This window comes from Elephas maximus, chromosome 14 (assembly GCF_024166365.1).
Source record: "Elephas maximus indicus isolate mEleMax1 chromosome 14, mEleMax1 primary haplotype, whole genome shotgun sequence".
Classification (NCBI taxonomy): Eukaryota; Metazoa; Chordata; class Mammalia; order Proboscidea; family Elephantidae; genus Elephas; species Elephas maximus.
In genome coordinates, this window is record NC_064832.1 from 87,044,052 (window position 1) to 87,065,183 (window position 21,132).

A 21,132-nucleotide genomic window follows, 5' to 3' on the forward strand; every position below is an offset into this window, starting at 1 on the left:
AAGACAAACTAGGGATTATCACTGTATTATTAACTCAAAGGAAAATTAAAAATAAATACTGAATTTATTAATGTCCTTAAAACTTTCTCTAGATGATTATCTCCTCCATAGGTGATGAAGAAAAGTAACAAAAGGATGGGAACAGGAGACAAAAGAAAAAAGGAAAAAATCATAAAGAATTATTGCAATTGCAAAAATATTTAGAAAACACTAAATTATAGATATTAAAACAAATTACAATAAGGAGGGAAATATCATTATCTCTATGCATTTTTAAATGATGTGTAAGTGTTCTGCTTTGGATTTTAAGCAAATGGGGCAAAACCCTCAAACTTTAGTATGCATTGAAACCACGTGGGCAGCTTGTTTGAAATACCCTCCAGAATTCCCCAGGGTCTGTTCCACAGATGCTAATTCAGTAAGTCTGGTAGAATCTGGTTATCTACATTTTTAATAAGCACTTGTGAGATTCAGAAGCAATGGTCAGGGGACCAAACTTTGAGAAACCAGATCTTTTTAAAATTCTGTAGATAAATACCTAATGATATCCCAAGAAGAGTAATTTTTATGATGATGATTAAAAAAAAACACAAGTGAATAATGACTCAATTTGCATAAGCTTATTTTATTCTGTTGTTTTGAAATTTTAAAAATCTGTCTGCATTATGAAAGTTACTAATTATGCTTAGTCAAAAGTATGTAATGTATGGAAAAAAATAAATTGGGCTTTCTACTTTAGTCATGCAGTCTAATTTCTTAGGAAAAATTTTATATTTGCATGTTAAATGTGTTTGAGTGAAACTGAAGATGGGCATTTTAAAAATAACACTGCTGTAACATCAAAAAGAAATATGTCAAATCTCATGCTTTGCAAGGAAAAACTGTCTTTGTTAATAAGGTCATCATTATTTGCATATCATTTTGCCACATGAGCCCACTTATTAGAAATTTAGGTTAATATGGATAAAACATTCCACAAAGCTTGGAACGAATATTAATAAATTTTTAATTTTGTCAAAATGCTTGCCTCAATGAAGCACTCCCTTTATGATGGTTGGATGATAAAATAAAGCACAGTTTACATTAAAGATAGAAAGATTTTATCATTTAAAAGTATATGCCGTTTCCATAATTTCATTTTTATTTCCTAGTTGAACATTAAATAGATAAATCTACAACTATAGAGACTTTAATACTCCACTGAATGAACAACTAGAAAGAGAATCAACAAGAATATAGAAGAATTCAACATTACCATCAAACAACAGTCTCTTATCAACATGTGTAGAGTATTCCACCCAAAAACTGCAGAATACACATTCTTTTCAAGCACCCACAGGACATATACAAAGATAGACCATATCCTGAGTCGTGAAATAAACCTAAACAAATTTAAGAGGATTGAAATCACATACAGTATATTCTCTGACCATAATGAAATCTAAGTACGAATCAATAACAAAAAGATAAAAGGGAAACCTCCAAATAAACAACACTTCTAAATAATCTGTGACTCAAAGAGGAACTCTTAAAGAAAATTAAAAAACACATTGATCTGAAAGAAAATGAAAACACAACATATAAAAATTTGCGGGACAGTGCTTTAGCCAAGGAGGAAATTCATAGCACTAAATGCTTACATTAGAAAAAAGGAAAACTCTCAAATCAATAAGCTTCTACCTTAGTGGTGACTAAGAACCTAGAAAAAGAAGAAATAAACCCAAAGAGAGCAAACTTAATGAAATAGTAAAAAGCAGAAATCAATAAAATTTAAAACAGAAAAGCAATAGAGAAAATCAGTGCAAAAAACAACAGAACAGGCTTTATGAAAAGATCGATAAACTTGATAAACCACTAGCAAGACTCACAAAAAAAAAAAGTTGAGGTTCAAACATAGGATAACACTACAGATCCTGCAGACAACAAAATGATAAAAAGAGAACAGTAGGAACAACTTTACATAAATCTGACAACTTAAAGGAAATGCAATGATTCTTCAAAAATACAAACTACCACACACACTCCAAAATGAAAGACATAATTTGAATAGCCCTATCATTATTTTTTTTATCATTATTAACCACCCCTTGTCTTTCAATTTGTTGTACTGTGGTGGCTTGCATATTGCTGTGATGCTGAAAGCTATGGCACCAATATTTCAAATCTCAGCAGGGTCACCCATTGTGGACAGGTTTCAGTGGAGCTTCCAAACTAAGACAGACTAGGAAAAAAGGGCTGATGATCTACTTCTGAAAATTAGCCAATAAAAATCTTAGGCGTCACAAGAGAACAATGTCCTACTCACTTGCTTTGGACACATCATCATGAGGGATCAATTGCTAAAGGAAGATATGTTTGGTGAAGTAGGAGGCCAATGAAGGTGAAGGAGGCCCTCAGAGAGGTGGATTGGCACAATAACCACAACAATGTACTCAAACACACCAATGATTGTGAGGATGGCACAAGGTCAGGCAACGTTTTGTTCTGTTGTACATGGGGTGGCTATGAGTTGGAGTCATTTCAATGGCAGCTATCTATCTATAATTATTAAGGAAATTTAATTTGTAATATACCACTCTCCTCCCCCCGAAATCTCCAAGCCTAGTTAGTTTCACTGGAGAAAGTTACCAAATGTTTAGAGTTAACACCAATTCTACCCAACATATTCCAGAAAAGAGAAGAGGAAAAAATACTTGTCGATTCATATTTATCAAGCAAGTCGGAATTGACTCAACTGCAGCGGGTTTTTAGAATTACCCTAATAAAACAACCTGACAAAAACAGTGTTAAAAAAAAAAAAATGCTACAAACAAATATACATCATGAATATAGACACAAATATCTTAACAAAATATTAGCAAATAGATGTCAGCAATATATAAAAGGAACTATGTACGATGACCAAGGGGATTCTTTCCAGGGCTGAAAGACTGGGTCAATATTCACAAGTCAACCAATATAATCTACTATATTGACAAGTTAAGAAAGAACAACCACATGTTCACGTCAATCGATGCAGAAAAAGCATTTGATAAAATGCAACAACCATTTATGATAAATACTCTGTGAGAAATGGAAACTTCCTCAGCTTCTTAAAAACATCTAAAAAAAGCCACAGGTAACATCAAACTTAACAGTGAGTGACTGAATGTTTCCCCCCTAAGACTAAGAACCAGGCAGGTATATTCTCTCTAACGATTGCTATTCAACACAACACAGGGAGTTCTAGCCAGTGCAATATAACAAAAAAGGCCATAAAGTAAAATAAAACTGTCCATATTCACAGATGACAGTATTGTCTACGTAGGAAATTAGAAGGAATTTATGAAATAACTCCTAGAACTAATAAGTGAATTCAGCAAGATCTAAGGACACAAGATCAACATATAGAAATCAACTGTATTTCTATATACTAATGACGAACATGTGAACACCAAAATTAAAAATATAATACTATTTATCTTGTCCCCAAAAAACCCCAAATAAGTGTAAATCTATCAAAATATACATAAGAATTAAATGTTAAAAACTGCAAAATTCTGGTGAACAAAATCAAAGAAAATATAAATTGAAGAAACATTGCTTTCGTGGATTGGAAGACTCGACAAGGTAAATATACCAGTTCTTCCTAAATGGGTATACAGGTTTAACAAACTTCTATCAAAATGTCCACAAGATTTCTTGTAGGTATAGGTAAAATTATTCTAAAATTTATCTGGAAAAGTAAAGGAACTCGAATAGTTAAAACAGCTTTGAAATAGAACAATAAAATGGATGTCTTAGTTTTTGAGGGCTGCAGTAACAAAATACCACAAATTGGGTGGCTTTAAAGAACAGAAAGTTATTGTCTCACACTTCTGGAGGCTTGAAGTCCAAACCAGGAAATCGGCCATGTTGAATCCTTCTGAAGACAGAGAAAAACTGTTCCATGCCTCACTCCTACCTTCTGGTAAAAAAAGGCTGCTGGCAATTCTTCGTATTCCTTGGTTTGCAACTGCTGCTGTAGTTACCTGGCTATCCTTGTTCTGTCTAAGCCTGTCTCTGGGTCTGTTCTCTTTTATTATTATTATTGTACTATAGATGAAGGCTCACAGAACAAACTAGCTTCTCCTTAAACAGTTAGTACACATACTGTTTTGTGATATTGGTTACCAATGCCACGCCATGTCAACATTCTCCCTTCTCGACCTTGGGTTCCCTTTTACCAGCATTCCTATCTCCTCCTGCCTTCTAGTCCTTGGGCCTGGGCTGGTGTGCCCCTTTAGTCTCATTTGTTTTATGGGGCTGTCAAATCTTTGGCTGAAGGGTGAACCTCAGGAATGACTTCATTACTGAGCTAAAAGAGTGTCCAGGGGCCATATTCTCAGGGTTTCTCCAGTCTCAGGAGGAGGAGGCCAGTCTCAAGTCTGGTCTTTTTATGTGAGTTAGAATTTTGTTCTAGATTTTTTTTCCAGCTCTGTCTGGGACTCTCTATTGTGATCCTTGCCAGGGGAGTTGGTGGTGGTAGCCGGGCACCATATAGTTTAGCCGGCCTCAGTTTGGTGGAGGCTGTGGTAGTTGTGGTCCATTAGCCCTTTGGACTAATCTTTCTTTTGTGTCTAGTTTTCTTCATTCTCCCTTGCTCCTTATGGGGTAAGACCAGTGGAGTATCTTAGATGGCCTCTCACAAACTTTAAAGACCCCATGAATCTGTTCTCTTTTACAAAACAATACCCAGATGGTATTAAGACCTACCCTACTCTGGCATAAGCTCATGTTAACTGATAACATCTTCAAAGGCCCTATTTCCAAACAAGGTCACATTCAAAGGTCCCAGGTGTTAAGACTGTAACATAGCTTTTGGGAGGGGACACAATTCAATCCACAACAGTGAGAGAAATCAATCTACTGATTTCAAGGTTCATTTTATATCTACAGTAATTAAGACTGTATGGTACTGGAGAAGGAATAGACAGGTTGGTCAATAGATCAGAATAAGGAACTCAGAAATAGAGGTACACAAATATGCTCAGCTTATTTTTTACAAAAGTGCAAAAGCAATTCAATGGAAGAAGAACAGCCTTTTTAACAAACGGTTTTGGATAAATAGGACATCCATAAGCAAAAAAAAAAAAAAAAAAGGGAAGAAGAATCTCAACCCAAAGCTCACACTTCATAGAAAAATAAACTCAAAATGATCATGAACTTAAATGTAAAAGGTAAAACTATAAACTCTTGGTAAAAAATAGGATAAAATTTGGGGACCTGGGCAAAATGTTCTTAGATCCATAAAAGTAAATTGACTTCCCCAATATTAAAAAAAATGTTTTCTGTGTGAAAGACTGTTAAAAGGATGAAAAGACAAGTAACAGACTAGATGAAAATATTTGCAAGCCACATATGTAACAAAGGTTGTATCAATAGTATATAGAAAACTCACCAAGAAAAAATGAACAGTAAATAAAAGGAAATAATCCAATTAGAAAATGAGCAAACTAGATGAAGAGACATTTCACTTGAAAGAGTATACAGAGCTCTTTTTCCCTTTCTCTGCCATTGTGGTGAGTGAGGCCACTGGCCATCCTTGCCATGTCTTCTCATAAGACTTTCAGGATCAAGAGATTCCTGGCCAAGAAACAAAAGCAGTATTGCCCCATTCCCCAATGGATTTGAATGAAAACTGGTAATAAAATCAGGGACAACTCCAAGAGGAGACATTGGAGAAGAACCAAGCTGGCTCTATAAGGGGTCACACATGTGATGGAACACAGATTTACCACTCTTTCAGGATCTACTAACATTTTACTGAATCAAGTTGAAAATTTTGCCATGATCTGTACAATTGAACATATATTGGGAAAATTATGGTTTCTTCCTTTTTTTTTTTTGTTTATGTTTCCACATTAAGAGGTTGAATGCACTAATATGTGAGACATTTGATTTGAAAAAAAAAGAGTACACAGATGGCAAATAAGCACATGAAAAGATGTTCAATAGCATTAGAATTTAGAGAAATTCAAACTAAAACCACAATGAGTTATCACTACATACTTACAAGAATGGTAGAGTAAGAAAAAGTGACAACACAAAATGTTGGCAAAGATGCAGAAAAATGGATCACTCACATATTGCTGTTTGGAATATAAAATGGTGTACCCACCCTGGAAACAGGTTACTACTATACTATTGAACTAGCTCTAAGGTCCCTGCCCCTACAGCTCACAAATAAATTCCAGAATCGCAACGCTTGTTCTTTAAAATAGGTGCTCCTATTTAAGGAATGGTTTCTGTCTTTCCAGTTTTATTTCTGATCTGTACATGTCTCATTTGTGAACTCCATTTTTTTTCTGTTGCTTTCCAGTCTGGCTTTAGATAGAAGGAAAACAGTTTCCTACCTGGATTTGATAAGGAAGTCACTGAATCTAGGAACTTCCTGGGTCGTCATGTTAAATGTGCTCTTTCCCTCCCTCTCTACTGCCTGTAAGAGGAGCTCCAACCAAAAACCAAACCAAACTCATTGCCGTAGAGTCAATTCCGACTCATAGTGACCCTATAGGACAGAGTGGAACTGGCCCATAGGGTTTCCAAAGAGCTACTGCTAGATTTGAACTGCTGACCTTTTGGTTAGCAGCCATAGCTCACTATAGCTCTTAATCACTGCGCCACTAGGGCTTTAAAGAGGAGCTCAAGTGTTTGCTAGTCAACCACTGTACATCCCTTCCTATACTGGCTACATATATGATTTTCAAAGATCATTATTGCATAAGTCAGAACAATGGAAAATACTGAGAGATAATTAGAAGCTATTTTTCATGTGAATATGAACAAAAGAATTACAAAACTACAAAAGAATTACATCCTCTCCTCACTTATCGATATAATTAGGTTCCAAAGACCAGGCTGTTATGTGAAAATTGGAGTTATGCAAAAATGAGGGCGACCACATCATATCACAAAATGGAGGATGACTACTTCCTTACATAACTGCCAAACTAGATTATTCATAACTGTTAAATTACCTCGTTACATAGCTGTCAAACAACTGCGAATCATGGCCCAGACAAGTTAACACATAACCTTAACCATTACAGCCAGCTGTACTCTCCAGATGTACATCGTTAAAGCACAAAATAGTAGGATAGTAGAGTTTTTGCTATTGTCGTAAGTGTGAAATGTCAGATAACAAGATAGTAAGTGGGAAGAGAGTATATTGCCAGATAACCATGAACTTTAAACTAGGAAGCTCTCACTTAAGTTTGGATTTTTTCCTTTGTCTTCTTTTGTGTGTTAGGTTTGGTTTCCAGGGTAAAGAATTCTACTATTTAAAATTGTGGGAAAAGCAACCTAGAGTCATACAAAGTTTCACAGTTGGAAAACCTGTTCTACATTATCCGTTTAAACTTCACAGGAATCCATCTTAGGTATTTACCATTCCAATTTTACAGATGAGGAGGGTAAGCGACATATGCCAAGAGACTCTGATTTTAAGTAGCAGAGGTGGCTCTTGTATCAGTGAATATTCTCTCCATGCCCCATACAGCAATTGCATCCCTAAAAAGGACCTGGCCAAGCGACACAATAATTCCATTTCTTCCGTGGTTGAACACTCAGACGTTATGTCTACACGTGCTGTAATGAAAAATAAAATCAAGCATTATTCCCAAAAGAGTTGAATGGAGTTATCAGGGCAGGTTCCAGGAAAATAAAAGACCTGTCTTTTCTGTAAGAGTGTGTGCATGTTTCTTGTTCAGATGTGACCCTGGAAGTATTTACTATAGATTGGAAGACTGGAAAACTCTCACATTTTGAATATTTCTTAATAACCAATTTCACAATTTGCTGCTATGTCTCCTTTTCCCAGCTTGAGCTCTAAACTCAAGAAACAGAAACATTGAGGGAGGCTTAAGAGAAGAAAAATAATTCTAAATGATTAACTAAACAAGATAATTTGATCAGTATGTCTCTGGTCTCCTGACAGCAAATAATACAGAGAATTAACAACGCGAAAATATGGTGACCTCATTCATGATCCGTAATAATGCTATGTGGACTACGTAAGGTCCTTAACTTGTCTGTTTACAATTGCTTTGGAATTTTATCTCTCATAAATTTTCTCAACTCTGGAGAATTTCATTTAACTCCTATTATGCTTTACTGAGAAGTAGCCACTGTAAACAGTAGAGGAATTACAGACATCCTGAAACCCAGCAGACCCTAGATTTACATGTAGGAAGAAAAGCAGAGAAATAAAAGACAATTATGGAAAATTTATACCTCAAGGATTCAAACAATAAACACATATCCTCTCTATATGTGAGTTCCTGGGCTGCTACACTGTGACGTGTATGTATATACATGTGTGTGTGACAGTTCAAGATTATCCAGAATGCTTAGAGAATAATGAGTCTAGTTAGTGGAGTTTCTCATCCAACAGATTATACGCAAAGCTTGACTTTTAACAGGTATGTTGCCTATTAAATTCTTTCTAAAATGCACACGCAGTTCTGCTTGCTAAATTTTTCTTCCTTGCCCTCATTATAAGCAATGGCAGATGACATAAGACTCAGAGACTGAAGACTTTGTGTCTCACCACCAAATTCAGTGACTGTGGTAATGGCCAATCATTTCACCTCTATCTGAAAACCCAGTGTCTAAGACTTTATTCTTCATACAAGCTGGCGCTGATAATAATAACTGTAATGGAAATAATGAATGTTTGAACATATGCATATGAAGTGGGCCTCTGCTACTACGACTTTTCCACTGCTTGCCATTTTCTGCCTCTTGAATTACACACCGTCAACATATAGCTGCCTCTATTTCTCTGACTACCCCAGGACTGTAATCGCTTTATTAGTTTTGGTCTTGGGATGTCCTTTTTCTCTTGTTCGCTTTGGCGTCCCCTGACATTTTATATTTCCCACCATGACTATGTTCTTACCCCCATGGGTTCCTAGGGTAATATTGCTGTCTCTATCTTAACCTTAACCTTTATCATTCGAGATTGCAATACTCTTTAGTTCTTCCACCTACCTGTTAGCCTGCAAGCTCCCTAAAGTGTTGTCGTTGTTGTTAGTTGCCTTCCAGTCAGTTCGGATTCACCGTGACCTTGTGTATGATAGAAAGAAATATTGCAGAATTGTGCACAATCTTCATATTCCTTGGTATGTTTGAGTCCATTATTGTGTCTTTTGCATCAATCCAACTCATTAAGGTTTCCCTTGTTTTTGCTGATCCTCTACTTTATTTACCAAACAGGATGTTCTTTTCTAGTGATTGGTCTTTCTTGATGGCGTGTCCAAAGTGAGCAAGCTGAAGTCTCACCATCCTCATTTCTAAGGAATAGCCTGATTATACTTCCTCTAAGACTGATTTGTTTGATATTTGGCAGACCAGGGTATATTCAATATTTTCGGCCAACACCACAATTTGAATGCATCAATTCTTCTTACATCTTCCTTTTTCGTTATCCAACTTTGGCACACGTATAAGACAATGGAAAAGTCCATGGCTTGGTTCCAAAGTGAAGGATTATGATTTCAGCATTACTGTGTCCTCAGTGCCTACGACAGCACTGGCACAAAATATGCCTGCAAAAGATTTTTGACAAATTAATGTATGGCTAATCATACTTTAAATTTTAAGATCCGCAGAGTTTATAAAGCACTATTATGGGGCAATCTTGAGAAGGAGATAGAGCTGAATCAAGAAACTGAAGTCCACAGAGATGAAGGCTAGTCGGTATTAGAATCTAGACTTGAAACCAAGTTTTCTATATTCTGAAATTTAAAAAAGAAGCAAGAAACTTTCTTTAGTCCCACTTAATAGAAATTGGCTTTGTTCAAGGCATTCATATGCTATTTCATTTACTCTTCATGGCAGCCCTACAGAGGGAAATATAGATACCCTTATTTTTCAGGTAAGGAAACCGAGGTTAGAGAGCTTGTGTGACTTTCTCAAAGTGTCATGCACAGTAAACAGAGGGGCTGAGAGTCAAACCCAGTTCCGATTCAGTCCAAACTTGTGCTGTCAAGCGGGAGATTATGAAACTTCTCAACCATATGCCTCTTGATATAGCTAAGATTATTGCTGTTATTACTTGCCATTGAGTCAGCTCTGGCTCAAGGTGACCCCATGTACAACAGAAGGAAACATTGCGTGGTTCTGTATCATTCTCATGGTATGCTTGAGTCCATTTTTGCAGTCACTGTGTATTTTAAATTCTTTCCAACCTAGACAGCTTATCTTCCAGCCCAATATTGGACAACACTCTGCTGTGATCCACAGGGTTTCCTTTGGTTAATTTTCAGTCTAGTCTGTCTCAGTCTGAAAACTCCACTGAAACCTGCCCACCATGGGTGACCCTGCTGGTATTTTGTCTTTCTTGGCATATCCACCCTGGTGGCATACCTTCCAGCATCACAGCAACATACAGGGCACCACAATACAATAGACAGACAGGTCGTGTGATTAAGATTACTGTTTAAAATATAATTTTTTTTCTTGTGTTCTGTAGGGTCGTTATGAGTCAAAATTGACTCGACGGCCCTGGGTTCTGTGTTTGTGCTCTGTTGGTCAAACGCTGTAAATTCCTATGTTTGGTGACGTAGCAGTACACATGCAGTGAGACGGTAGTGATGCCTTATCTATTATTAACCATAATCCAGGGCTCCAGGAGGAAGGCCAAAGGGGATCTTGGCTACGTGAACTATCAGATGCAGTATTTGCCTTAGGGCTAAATTCTAGCAAATGTACACCTTTGTTTTGGGACCTAAAATGTGAATATAATAGCTACCTTAACTTTCCTTTGAGTGATATTTTTAAAAGTCAGTTTGGCCCAGGGTCATATTGAGCTATTTAAGGAAACCACTGTGTTCCGAATTTATCATAAAAGCACTCTCAGATCCAGAATTAATCTGGGGATTTTTCACTTTGCAGGGAATCCCTTGATACGCTGTAATCCTCTATACTTTCTTCTTCTTATCCTGCCACACACCGAATGCATACCTTTCTCAGCAGAAAACAATTTCATAAAACACAAATTAATTTGGATGCTAAAGCAGATAATAAATAGTTTTGTTTTAGAAAACCCAAGATGAATTTGAAAGGCAAAAAAAAAAAAAAAATTGGGGAGATAATTTCGGGTTGGAAACTATCTTTCTTCTTCCTCTTGCAACTTGTATAAGCCATTATAGGTTGGTTGCACATAGCTCCAGCACATCATACATTGCTATTTGGTAGTGAATGTGACTTCATTTATTGAAATTGTACTGCTTCTATTTGCTATAAAATGCATTTAAAATACGTAGGTGGTACCCTAACCCAAATCCAAAAAAACCCCACTGCCTTCGAGTTGATTCCAACTTAAGGCAACCTTGTAGAACAGAGTAGAAGTGTCCATAGGTTTTCCAAGGCTGTAAATCTTTATGGAGGCAGGCTGCCACATCTTTCTCCCGCAGAGCAGCTGGTGGGTTCAAACCACTGACCTTCTGGTTAGCTGCCAAGAGCTTTCAACCACTGCACCACCAGGGCTCCTAGATGGTGCCTATAGCCCCTTCAAAGGATGATTTCCCATGGTGAAGGTAAAATATAAGTGCAAGTGACTTGGTTTCTTCCTGACTCCTACATTCAGCTTTCACAAATGGCACATAAAATAAAATGAGTGATTTTGGTCCAGTTAAGGGGGGGGAGGGGAACTATGCTATTTAACAAAGTAATGAAACCACTTACTCTAAAGCTAAAATATCCAATTCTCACAAAGAAGTGATATTCATAATGCATTTCTACATTGACTAATTTGTGGTAATGTCATATTCCTTCAGAATGTATTTTACACTGCTGTCCACTAACTGCCCATTAAAGCTTTTAAACGTAAATTATTGCAGTTCATAACTTCTTAAAACTATCAGAAATTTATTTAAAACTTTTTCCGAAGCTAAAAAAAAATCAGGGAATTCTAGTAGTCCCTAAAAAAACCTCCTAACAATTCAGAAGGTATATTCCCTAACTTGCCTAGGTCAGATTTATTATTATTATTATAATAAAGGTGAAGGTTTGGAACAGCAATTAAAGCAGTGTTTGCTATAAATTGGTGTCATATATTGTTTTCTGAAAAGTAAAGCTCTTACAGCCTACACAGTTTCTGCTCGAATATTTCTAGTTTATTTTGTTAAAGGCACTAGACACTAGTACATGAATTTATAAATAAAACTAAAGATAGAATAATGATCAATTAAGAAATGCTGGGGAGATGAAGACTTTCCCCTTTCCCCTTCTTGCTGATAAGTTTCTCTTCTTCCTGGCCCACATGAAGGCACTGAGATACCTGCTTCCCATTTCAAAGAGCACTTGTTATTCTGCTCTTGAAGCTGCATCAGCAGCCAGTGACCTGTTTGAGAACCTGAGTTGACAAGCTCCACAGGTGTCCTGGCTTAATGTTGGGCTGGAGTGCTTTCAATAGATAAGCATGCTCGATCTGCTCTGGCAAAGAAAAATAGGGCAGGCAATCAGGCAACCATCTTCTCTAACCTGAGCTGAATACTTAGCGCAAGTCAAGGGTAAAGGAACACGCTTCTTCTCCAGCGCCCTGAGCTGCCATTGGAGGGCTGCCCTTTATATTTATTTATCATCCACGAAGGCAGAAATCAGTGCTTTGAACAAACTAGACTGAGAAAATAATGATTTAAAGAGGTGTTAGCGGCATACAGAAATGTTTTGAAAAGAAAGTCAATAATAGATTTTACTTTAAGGGATGAGCCTTTAAAATCTCTTGGCCCACATTTGATTTCTTATGGGTAAAAAATTTGGTTAATGAGGTTATACTAATAATTACATAAATGTCAGAAAGGTTTTATAATTAATCCCAGGATTTTATTGCTTTGCAATTATCAAAAATAAAAGTTGAATGGCCCAATCAGGAAAAAGGTACATCACGTATATAAATTCAGATATATTTGAAATTAAATCCATTGCTATCTTTCTCATAGAGAGGAATTAGATATTATTTCTTCATGATTGTCTGACAAATGTGGCAGTGGTCATAGGGAAAAACGTGACGAAATTACACAGGGAAACTTCAGAAGAGTGAAAGATAAAGTGAACTCAGTGTGTTCCTTACCTCTAGAGGACTGCAAGCTGTGCAAATGCTATGTGTTTCCTCTGCCCAAAGCTGGCCTGTTGTGGCCAAGTGAAGGGAGAGCTGTCCAGGGGCACTCAGACTTATCAAGACAAAGAGTAGGAAAAATGTGGGCCTGGGTTTGCAAATCTGTGTGTGGAATGAGCCTGACTACCTGTGCTTGGTGTAGCAATTCCCCTTCTGGATATTTGAAGTGCTGGTTAAGAGCTACAGCTGCTAACTAACCAAAAGGTCGGCAATTCTAATCCACCAGGCACTCCTTGGAAACTCTATGGGGCCCTTCTACTCTGTCCTGTACGGTCGCTATGAGTCGGCATTGACTTGAGGGCAATGGGTTTGGATTTTGGGCTATATACATATGGAGCTTTGGTGGCACAATGGTTAAGAGCTTGGGTGCTAACCGAAAGGTTGACAGTTCTAATCCACCAGTTGCTCCTAGGAAACCCTATGGGGTAGTTCCACTCTGTCCTACATGGTTGGTATGAGTCAGAATCTACTAGACCGCAATGGGTTTGGTATGGTTTTTGGTATATACATATAGCACACTTCATTTTCAAGCCAGCACTGAGACGGAGGACTTTGATGAAGGCATAAAAAGAAGTCAGCAGGGTCATAAATGTGTAAGTTCCAAAAGGGTTTTACCCCTCTCCATGGAAGCAGAACAATTCTGTCCATTATACAGTTGACCAGATGTATGAGGAACTAAGTGTAATATCAAAAACTCTTTCAGGTGCACAGGGAAGACCCAAACCTAGTCTTACTCTTAAATCTACAAGTTGTTCAGAAAAACTGTACAGTTGGCAGACACTAAAGAGCAAGATAAGGATTCCAAATAAAACAAAATGTCAAGTCAATTCCAACTCATGGAAACCCCATGTGCCTCAGAGTAGAGCGTGCTCCTTAGAGTTTTCAATGGCCTTTTTTTGAGGTGCCTCTGGGTGGACTTGAACTGCCAACTTTTAGCAGCAAGCATGTTAATTAACTCTTTGCACCACCCAGAGACTTCATAGGGTTTTCAGTGACTGATTTTTGGAAGTAGATCACCAGACTTTTCTTCCAAGGTGCCTCCAGGTAGACTCAGCATGTTAACCAGCATGTTGGCAGCTCAGCATGTTAACCATTTGAACCAACCAGGGATTCCAAGGGTTCCAAATGCTATCCCGTTACACAAGCAGAGTTTAGACCATGAAGCACAATGTAAGACAAGGAGAAAAAAGCAACTCCTTTATTGCTAGGCTTAAGGAAGATTTCCAAAAAGCACAATAAAATGTAAAAAAAAAAAAAAAAACCTCAGATTTTTAAAAAACTGTATCAAAAAATCATCTGTAGTCAGGGTAAAGCTATTTTAGGCTTATCAAAATAAGGAAGAGAAATGACAACTAGTTTCAAGACCCCAAAGGCCATGACCGGGAAACTCACCAGGACCCCCAGCCCCAAGACCATCAGGTGACTTTCTACATTCTGCAAACTTAGTTGAAGTGCTTGGAAAAGGATTAACTTACAAAACCCTTAGCACTGCTAGGCTTACAAAGGAACTAACTCTAGTGTAAATGATGGACTACAGTCTCTTGTAATAAAAGGGGTGTATACAATTTGGGATTAGTATTATCTAGGGGAGAACATTCCAGTATGATGGATTAAGCAAATGCCTTATTCGCACATGCTATTAAGTCACTGCCTTATGGAAGAAAACAGAGGAGACTCATAACATTCACCTCTTCCAGGCTTAATGAGGCAAAGAAAAACCCGTCTGTCCTATTTAGGGGTCATTTCCATTATGAAACTATCATTAAATACCCTTTTCAAGAGTAGTTTTGGGAAATGGCTATTTAGATAACACAGATGGGTACCTAGCTGATCTTCGATTAGAAATCTCTAAACAAACTGACACCCTATTATCTTTCTTTTGATTTTATTCTTCCCAGCGCAGGTTTTGGCTACCTATCTCAGGATAAAATGCACCTTACCTCAAACTACAGTCTGAAAAATTCTGCATCGTTCCAGACAATTTTCAAAAGTTTTGTCCCCAAAGTTAGTTTTAAGGTTAAAGATGTAAATTTCTTTCAAGCAACCTAGAGGGGAAAAAAAGTAATGTACGTAGTTTGAGCATGATTTTTAAAAGGAAAATACTTGGCCTCCTTTTAACAGGGTGCAACTAAACTTCTCTGTATTTTCTATTCCATTTATTTAGTAGTACCAAGAAAAACGAAGCTTCTGATATAGCATTAAGGCATTTTTACTTTTTTTTTCTCTCATGAACCCCTTTGTTGTTGTGTGAGGTGCCTTAGGGTAGGCTCCGACTGATACCGACCCCAAGTACAGCAGAAAGAAACACTGCAGGGTCCAGCACCATCTTCACTGTAGTTGTTATTCTCGAGCACATTCTTGCAACCAGTGTGTCGCTGCATCTCACAGAGGGTCTTTTTCTTTTTTGGGAACTATTGCGAGAAAGGAGCCCCAGTGGTGCAGTGGTTAAGAGCTTCGCTGCTAACCAGTTAGAATTTACCAGCCGCTCCTCGGAAACCCTGTGGGGCAGCTCTTCTCTGTCCTATAGGGTTGTTGTGTGGTGGAACCAAAAACCCTGGTGGCATAGTGGTTAAGTGCTACGGCTGCTACCCTAATGGGTTGGCGGTTCGAATCCGCCAGGTGCTCCTTGGAAATACCATGGTGCAGTTCTACATTGTCCTATGGGGTCGCTACAAGTCGGCATCGACTTGACGGCGCTGGGTTTAGTTGTTTTTGGTGTTAGAATCGACTTTATGGCAACGATTTGTTTTCTTTTTTATTGTTGTTTTTGTTTTGCCACAAAAAATGCACTTAGTCACTTACTGCACGGAGTCCCTTGGTGGTGCAAAAGGTTAGCTTTCGGCAGCTAAAGAGAAGTGGGAGGTTCTAGACCATCTAGAGAACTCTGAAATCCCTGCAACCCAGTTAAGACATACCAAAAACCGGAGGGAAAAAATTCTATCAACTTCTCTTTTGACTTACATCAGGAAGGGAAAATAGATTACTAAGATGTAGGCAGGTCCTCTACTGTCACAACAACAACAAATGTTGATTGACTTTGATAGGAGTAAGGGGTAGAATTCCAGAGTGCAATTAGTGTAATTAGACAAAGAAAAGCTAGTTTGGTTAAGAATTCCTGATCTCAAGAAAGTCTTTTGTGTTTTAAATACAAAGTTTAGATTACCTGCCCAGTTTGAAGTTGCTCTTGAGCAGACATTATAAAACTTAATACTATGTTAATGATCCACATTTACCATTACGTATTTTCACTTAGAATCCAAATAAACAGCTAAGCCAAGAAATTATTTAATTAGATGATACCTATCATAATGGAAATAGCATAGGTTTTGGAATATAAGGCTTGGGTTTCAATCCCAAGTCTGCCACTTACTAATTAGATAACTTTGAGCATACCTGAAGCTTAATTTCCTCTTCTGTAAAACATGAGATAATAGTACCTACATTTGGAGTTGTCTGGAGGATTAGAAATACTTATATGAAATATCCAGCCCTGGCATATTTGAGGTATCCAATCAGTGAAGTCAATTATAACTATTTTTTCATAATTCAAACAATTATGATAAGATTTATATTATCTAAACATTATCATTCCCAGGGATAAAATACACATCTATCTGGATTCATTAGACTAAACAGTGGTTCTTCACCGTACAAGTAATGTTTTTTTTCTTGAATTCATTGGACAAACCGCAGTTCCTGATTTTTTTTTTTCTTCCATAGTAGAAAATCTTTAGGCTAATCTTTGCCCCACAGCCAAACCTGGTAAGTTTTAAGTACATCTCATTAATTTTTTCATAATTTGTTCTTAGGGTATTATGTTGGTATAAGGTCCAGGCAACACTTCAGTCAGACATGACTCTTAATTTCATAAAGTCACAGAAAAACCACCACACTCCTTTTTACCCACCCCATTCGCTCCCCTGAGGAAATTTGATAGTTTCTAGTTTTTATAGAGAAAGGAGCTTCTGAGAAAACTTGTACTTGGTTCCACAATAAATATCGCAATAGAAAAAAAAAAATTTCTGTTGTAATTTTTCCCCTTCTTTTTTTCATCTCAGTCAGGTTGTTGCTAACATACAGGTAGAAGGCAATGTGTAATTCTTTGCATTGCCTTATCAGATTTCTTTTTAGCTTAGTTTCTTCAAGCTCTTACTGCATATTTGTTTCCAGGCCTAAAAATTTCAGGTCAGGTTGGGGGTCAGAATGCTGTATATTTTGTTTAAGATCAAATTCTACCATATGGTGGGAATCTTTTATTACATGATAATTAAAGAATGACAGACCACCTTGGAAAAATCTATTTCTCCCTCTCGTTACTCTCATTTTCACTAGCAAGCCTGGTTTAATTGAATAGCTTCCTTGTGTTTCTGAAACAGAGTTGGAAGCTAAGAATGAGTAAGTTAAAAAAATAGGTGACTCCAAATACAATTCCTTTTGTGATATTGATTCTATCACGTAAGTTTAAATTTCATCTCATAGGAAAAAATAAAACTATCATCTCTGCTTTCGAAGAAGTTGGTTTAAATTGTGAAATAATGATAGATTAGAAATAAATTGATACTGATCTTTCAGTATCAGATACTTATTTTCTTTTTTTTCAAAAATAAGCTATATTCTATTTTTATTTTTTAAGCAATCTGTATAACTTGCACATTCAGGATTTTTAGCAGAAACCTCCTAGGAAAGAAATTAGACCCACCAATTTCTTAATAGAAACAAACGAAGCGTCCGCCTCCTTCAGCATGTTAGAGCAGTGTACTTTCCACACTTACCAGAATGCACAGGCGTGGGCCTGTAGTGTTGATAGTATCACCAGCCAGATCACATCTCCCCAAATGCAACATACAGAACTTCATACGTAAGACGACAGAGTGAGTTAGAAGTCAAACGTTGGGCAGAGCTTTACAAAGGTCTTTCCCTTCATAAATTCTACCACGGTATCTACAGTTTTATCATTTTCTTAAAGTTGGTATTTAGCATCTGAATTTTCGAAGAGAACATATATTTCTTTTGCTATGAGTCAAATTATGTTTTCATTTCCCAAGTATTTATTGCATCGATGTTAGTGCCTGTTACCTTTACAAAGTTATATTCTCCGTGTAGACTGTCTGTGATGCTACCTAAGAACATATGCTGCGCAAATGCAGGTGCTTTTTTTCTGAAGAACCGCTGTCATATAGTCACTCTTCTACCCTGTTTTTCTTTTGAAGTGACAGTCCACTCAGAAACAGACGGTTCACTTTCAGACTTGAGCAGGGCTAAGCATAGTTTATGACCTGAAAAAAAAAAAAAAAAAAGCTTCTTTATAACAAATTAGTGACATTAGTTTGGCAAATTGCAAATCTCAGATCCATTTAGGAGTACATAAAGAACTCTATTCTAGGAACTGAAGAAAAGTATCTAGCCAAATTTTGTCTTCAGAGATATCTCTCTCAACTGTAGTCAGGTTTATATCTATTTTGTTACTCTTAATAATCTAAAGTGTTGTCCAAGTATTTAAAAACAAATAAAACTTGTGCAGATGTTGAAATACATTAAGTGAAAACAAAAAAGTATTGTTTCTAACTGAACTCATTAAATATCATTCAAAATAGAGCCCTTTACTTGAATTATGAAACTCAGAGCTTAAGAAAAATTTAGATTTTGAACGGAAGAATGAAACTGCTAGTGGATTTTATACTCAGTTTTTTAATTTTTTTTTAATTACGTGCTTTTAATACAGTGTAAAGGAATAACGTAACTTCCTTTTGAACGTCTTTTCCAAACAACAAGACATCTAAATAATGACACACACTGATTTCTAAAGTGCCAGATCAGATAGTGTGCTAGATGACAAGTATTTCCTGGAGTGAATGGCAACTATCAGGCCTCACCTTCCAGCACTGATGGGTCATCCTGAACCCTGCCCTGGGCCAGGTCTCCCGGCATCTGCCAAAAGCCTTGTTATTTTGTGACATAAACCTCAGCTGCTTCCCAGAAGAGCTAGAGGTTAGAGGCAGAGCTCCAAAAAAGAGGAGGTGCTCTGTAAAGTGCTGGAAAGGTGGTGCTTCTATTTGAATTTCTTCTCTCATTTCAGATTTGACATTAAATGCACTTAATGTAGGCACCGTTCCCCAACCTGATTTAAGGGTAACTGGAAACTCCTTTGCTCTACGTGACTATTTCTTCTTTAACGTACTGAAGATCAACGCATTTGTGCTTCTCCTTTCTCTTAATGGGTGATCGGCTTAAGTGATTGATAGAGAATATTTATATTTGCTCTTGTCAGTCTTTAACACCAGTTATTCCTTTCAGAACTATAAATTATGGTATTATTATGAATTATGAACTATTTCTTAATAAAACCTTCCAAAGTTCAGCTGTTTAATTTTCTACTTAAGTGCTCTTTCTTTCTTCACGTGTGGTCAAAACTTGGTCTTCAGTATGTGCTACTTGCCCTTGCTTCCTGATTACAGGACAGGTGTTGCAGTGACTCGACAAGAGTAGAAAATCAGATTCCAAAACAAGGTCACCCACAAAAGCTTACTGGTGGCCTGTGAGATATCTGAGACCCAGCAATATGGCCAAGGAAGATGGAAGTTGCTTCTGTAAAGGCTATAACTATTTTTTTCTGAATTTGCTAATGAATCAAAGCACAGATACATTTATTTATGGAACAAAGAGGGGGGGAAACCTTTATTGTGAGGACTATAATTCCCAAGAATAAAAAAGTCACCTGAAATACTATTGATAATAGCAAAATAAAATTTAAATGCAATTTCTACCCATGTTTTCTCTTGATGGTGGTAGAAATGCATCCAGACTCTTTTTATCATAGTAATAAAGAGACGACATGGGATATCTGTGTTTAAACCACCTTGGCTTAACACAATTTGTACTGGTCATCATTAGAAGTTTATGTGGAGCCCTGTTTTATGTCAACCACACTAAGATAATGTAGCTTCGGGTGCTATACCCATGCTCTTTGAAATGTGTGCATAAACAGACACTTTTTCCATGTATCTGTTTTGTCATTTATTCTGCTGTGTAAACAGTGTTATGAAATTTAGTCTAATCTTTTTGGGTTAATTCAAACATTTTCACTATGCTCAGATAAATGTAACCAAAGCCAGATGTTGGTCTCTGTACTCAGAGAGCTCACTTAGTGTAAACACAGTTCTACTTCCTCCATTTCTCTTCTCAGTCCAGATGTTGCAGTTGTTCACATCGCTTTTCCCTTTGCCTCGTCACAGACCTCCCAGGAATTGAGTCTTCTTTCCAATTTGTGCGTGGCGTCTACCTCTGAATTCCTATTACACCTCACAACCTCCAAAACAGTGTTGCAAGTGACCCCACTCAGTCTTGGCAGAAACCTCAAGCAATTCATCTCTTTATTATCAACTGTCTTCTTTATGGATTCACAATTCAGTAGACACTTCTTCAGACTTCATTTGCTGTCCAGAATTCTGCTACCCATCTTCTCACTTGCGAGCAGATACATACTCTTAATGGATTCTGCTGACTCTCCATTCTTTCTCAAGACTTCATCTCAGGTGGCCTTCTTTATACTGCAGCCTCTTTGAGACCTGCTTCCTCCATCCTTCATTTGCCATTACTGTGCCATCCTGACCTTTCAATTACCACAACTTCTCTGCAGTTCCACTTTCTCTGACAGGCATTTTCCCATATCCAACTCATTGATTCAGTCTGTTTTCACGCCTCACATGAAAACGTGTATGCATTTGTCAATGTTTTACATTTTTACCTTTTTTAAATGTTTTTTTGATAACTCTGGATGATTTTTTGCCAAAGTCTAATTTAACTGTTTGGACTACATTGTTCCGAGAAAACAGCAGAAAATGACAAGATAACTTCTATTATATCACCTTTCAGATCTCTTAGTGTCCTATTTTACCTGGATATTTATTTGAATAAACAAATTGCCTTCTTTACAGTTGCGCAGTTTCTTTCTTTTCCAAGTGGCACTCGAAGAAATGTGTCAGCTTTAATTT

The 21,132-nt window shown here is 37.1% G+C and overlaps 1 protein-coding gene and 1 pseudogene across 1 annotated transcript in view; both read left to right on the forward strand.

Moving 5' to 3' along the window:
• Nucleotides 1-21,132, forward strand: part of GPC5 (glypican 5) — a 1,599,408-nt gene that overhangs the window by 1,434,618 nt on the left and 143,658 nt on the right. The window lies entirely within an intron of this gene.
• Nucleotides 5,515-5,724, forward strand: LOC126058001 (60S ribosomal protein L39-like; annotated as a pseudogene).